The sequence below is a fragment of the Montipora foliosa genome, chromosome 14 (genome assembly GCF_036669935.1).
Source record: "Montipora foliosa isolate CH-2021 chromosome 14, ASM3666993v2, whole genome shotgun sequence".
Taxonomy (NCBI): domain Eukaryota; kingdom Metazoa; phylum Cnidaria; class Anthozoa; order Scleractinia; family Acroporidae; genus Montipora; species Montipora foliosa.
In genome coordinates, this window is record NC_090882.1 from 25,857,759 (window position 1) to 25,862,220 (window position 4,462).

At 40.5% G+C, this 4,462-nt stretch overlaps 3 non-coding genes across 3 annotated transcripts; 1 reads left to right on the forward strand and 2 right to left on the reverse strand.

Annotated features, from left to right (window-relative positions):
- Window positions 1-695: 695 nt before the first annotated feature.
- On the reverse strand, window positions 696-767 carry Trnai-gau (transfer RNA isoleucine (anticodon GAU)). Its single transcript has one exon. It is a non-coding gene; the product is annotated as a tRNA-Ile (tRNA).
- Window positions 768-993: 226 nt separating this feature from the next.
- On the forward strand, window positions 994-1,067 carry Trnat-agu (transfer RNA threonine (anticodon AGU)). Its single transcript has one exon. It is a non-coding gene; the product is annotated as a tRNA-Thr (tRNA).
- Window positions 1,068-1,514: 447 nt separating this feature from the next.
- On the reverse strand, window positions 1,515-1,587 carry Trnaa-cgc (transfer RNA alanine (anticodon CGC)). Its single transcript has one exon. It is a non-coding gene; the product is annotated as a tRNA-Ala (tRNA).
- Window positions 1,588-4,462: the final 2,875 nt, after the last annotated feature.

Here is a 4,462-nt window from a genome sequence, read left to right on the forward strand (position 1 = left end):
GTGATATTTTATGCAAGATTCATAATAAAACCTGAACCTGACATAAGAAAGATTACTAACTGGGCGATTTTTATACAGAAGATCGAGGCCATGTCTCTTGAGCAGGGGATTTACTATGGCTTCCTTCCATGAATCAGGAAAAGAGGCAGTCTCGAGAGACTGATTGATCATCTGTTTAATTACAGGCAGAAGCACATCCATACACTCCACCACCAGTGGAGTTGGCATTGGGTCCAAAGCGCAGTGCTTCTTAGCACATTTCTTCACCAGCTCTAGGACGTCATCATCATTTAAAAGCTTAAACTCGCTGAATGATTCTCTCACAGGACGATCAAAGTCATATTTTGAGGACCCAGAAGAACCTCGTGTAGCAACATCAAGATCCAACCGAATATCAGATACCTTCTTGACAAAGAAATTCCCCATAGCGTTAGCCAGTAAATATTCATCGTCATGTGGTGGGAACTGGACTCCAGAATCCTGCCTCAGTAACCTCTTCGTAGCCCTGAAAAGTTTACCCTGATCGCCTGATCGCCCAGCGACACGTTTTCGATAAAGTAAAGCACGAAAGGGCCGCCCCTGAACTTAAGACCGGCGCTTTTCATCACCTAAGGCAGAATTACCCTTCAAGACTGAGAGGTAGAGAAAAAAAATTTGAAGACCACACTCCTCGGAACAAAAGATGAAGGAAGACTTGGTCCATGTGAGGTTCGAACTCACGACTTGGCGTTATCAGCACCACGCTCTGCCAACTGACCTAACGGACCAGGTCGCCTAGGGTACGATGCGTTTTCAGCTGTAAATCAGAAGGAATTTCAACTTCAAAGATGGCGGGGAGAAAACGACACCAACCGGCCAATTCTTGTTTTCGTGCGATCGAGTTTCATGCGCCAATGTGGAAGGAACATAGATGCGTACGTACAAAAAAGGAAGCTTCTCTGTCAAACGAAATAAATGTTATCGATTTCATTTTCAAATACGCAATCTAAGCATGGCGCCGTAGCTCAGTTGGTTAGAGCGCCTGTCTAGTAAACAGGAGGTCATGGGTTCAAATCCCATCGGTGCCTTGAGATCAGTGTATCTTATATTGTCATGGTCTGGCTGCACTTTCTTGTAGTTGAGTAACACCATCTCTTTGAAGTCATTTCTTTCCTTGAGAGTTAACGAGTTTTTGAAAAACTGATCGTTCTTCGTTCTTCAATAGAGTTACATACAGCATTTTACAGTTGTAGCCAAGTTTCCTAGCCAAGAAAAGAAGCGAGGCTCCCGGTGAACCTGCTTTGATACAAACCATTGTGGTTTTCTAATGTTTATGTAGACTAATTGGAATTACAGTAACACAATTTACATGATAAAAGCAGTGAGGTCTGTATCAATACAAGGTCAACGGCAGCCTCGCAGCCATTCATAGGCTAGGTCACTGAGCAAACAACTGTAAAATGACCTATTGCCGATTGCTGTAATAGATTTTATGCTTCTGAAGTATCTCGGTTGACTTCAGAATGGTGCAAGAGTGGAGGATCCGGGTATCGATCCCGGTACTTCCCGCATGCGAAGCGGGCGCTCTACCATTTGAGCTAATCCCCCGTTACTATAATCAATTCAAAACGCACTGACCAAGAACTTTTTATGGAAAAGAGGGAAGACTGGTCAGCTTGAAATTGTTTTTAATGCAAGACAGATCTAAGATGGTGCAAAAGAACAAACCCTGTAACCACCTGTACCAAACTTAGAGTCGGCGGCTTTCTGAACATCTATGGTGGTTACTCGTGCCATCATTGCAAGTCAAGGTTTTATCAATATATCGATTGATCGGGGATTCAACAAATGCCATCAAGGCTGAATGAAATACACATTCACCTTTTGTGTTGATGACAGTTACGGTTCAGCGTTCTTGCCCAAGTGCAGCCTGTAGCAAAATGTGGGAGGCGAGAAGGCATGAAGAGAGTGTGAAAAAAATAACGTCAACTTGGCAGTGGTAAAATGGCTGATAACGTTAAGACAAATATCGATTATTCTGATGATTGCATGGTTCGTCCGCCATTTTCCTTTCTGACAAGTAGTTACCAGCCATTTCAACCGAGACGAAAAGGAACTGACCCGGGTCAGCCGAGATCGACCCAACCTTCACCTAGCCCGGGCTCGTGTAAACGTAAAATTAGACGCTGAGCTGAGCCGGGTCGGTGTCCATCCTGAGCTCGTGTAAAGCGGCCCTCAGAGTTCCTTCAAATGCACGATATTGCTTTTAAAAAAGAACAAAGGGTGGCTGTAGAAGTATTTCTTTCCGGTAAAGATGTAATGGCTGTTTACCGACTGGTTTTGGGAAAAGCATGATTTACCAGAGCTTTGTTCTTTTAAAAATTTCATTCCCAAGCAAGCTGAACAAAGCAGCATCGATTGTGGTAATCGTTCCCCTCCGAAGTACTGCTGAGGACCAGCTGATGTCAAATGATTTAAGAGCATTTCAAGGATTTAATAAGCATGAATCGTCTATTCTTAAGAGGAATTTGTCTTTGACAGTGGTCGACGAATGTCACACCGTCCAAACGTCGTAAGCGCGAAAATGCTTATATTTGACAGGAAGCTATTTATTGCGAATAAATGTCAGTGTCGTTTTGTAATTTCATCGATAAAATGAAACAGCAGATATGATGGTGGATTATCTGGATAAAGTGGACGCTTCATAGGTCTTTCTCGGCCGTTGGCAAAACCAGGACCGGACTGGATCGGATCGGATTGATAAAACTCGGACCGGATCAATAACAAAATTCCCACCAAAAGTAGACGGTCACCAGACAACGTGCTGCAAAGAGGAGAAGCCGAATTCGGTGCCTTAATATTGAGGTCTACGCAAGAACAAATTAGCCAAAAGGACCCTTACTCTTCAATGCAGTAGACTATCGCAAAAAACTGAAGAAAAAAAAAACAGCGTGGTGATTAAGCCGGATATCCAAACCAGTAAAAAAAATCCTTTATGAGAAAAAACTGGAAAGGTGTTCTCCAAACCAATGCAAATTCACCTAAAACGACCACTGGAGTTAAGAGGTCGCAAAAAATGCAAACAACACCAAAGTAGAAGCGAAAACTTCTCCGAGCAAAGCAACGTAGATAACTGAATGTCACAGGCTAAAAGTACGAATGCCAAGCATAGCAACGACCCGTGTACCCATGGGAAATACGTGATTGCACAATAGCCTGATTTAGAAACAGAACGGGAATGTCAGTTGACGATGCCGTGGGCAGCAAAAATATCCATATTAGTTCATATTAGAGTATAATCCAAACTATTCTGTGAGCTCTCCCTTCGTCAACTGACGTTCTCTTTATTCCTCTACCTCTGAAATGACGAATATCGACAATTCCTAACTTTATCTGGATTGACTGTTATCGTCAATTTAGATTACTCTGTCCCAGGAAAAGTTGCATTCCTAGACAGGATTTGAACCCGAAGCACCCACTTTGAGGAATTTTTTTTATCCACTTAACGACTAAGCAGCAAAAAATATCCATATTAGGTGATATTAGAGTAGAATCCAAACTATTCCTATTTTTTCTGGATTGCTGTTACCGTCAATTTAGATTACTCTGTCCCAGGGCTTGTGGTAACAGATGAAACCAAAAATGGTAAAGTTGCATTCCTGGACAGAATTTGAACCGGGAGCACCTACTTTGAAGAAAATGTTCTTAATCAACTATCTGACAATTGTACCGATTATTTACTATCACTAATTAGTATATATAAAATAAATGCTGAATAGTGGTCAAGTCTAGTGCTCGATTTTAAATGGTTAGCTTTCTCTTGAGGTTATATAGGTAACCGACATTTTCTCCTGTTTAAACTTCAATCGATCAATAACTTTATTAATGTGTCAGATAGATCTAGCTTACATATACGTAAACTAATTGGGACACCTAACTACTAATGAATTAAAAGTTAAGAAGAAATATATTAATCTGATCCAAAATTATACTAATTTTTTGTAATAAGCGTTAAAATTCGCTGTGTTTTAAACTAGTTCCCTAAAAAATATCTTGACATGTCAGTATCCCATAAACCCATGCTTCCTTAAAAGCAAAGGTTGAAGACTAATCCCCTCCCAGATCACTATTATCAATCCATGAGTAAAATCTTAGATCCCATAATTCCCGCTCTTTAGGATTCTTATTTAACTACTGCATAGTGTACAATTTTTACAATTATCTTCCATAGCCCAACTAAATCTAATTTTCTGATTTTAGCTTTAAACGTTTTTAAAAAGTCTGAATTCCTGACTTTCTTATCTAATTTTGGCCAGAGAAATGGACTTAGATATCCTAAGCTATGCTTTCCGTACGTCACGGTATTGAATCTTGGTATTACAAAATCTGAATTTCAAAGCTATAGCGATTGATGTTATTGTTTTGGAATATTTCTTTAATGTATGACGGCACAAAGTTCGTTTCTTTACAGAACTTTATTAAA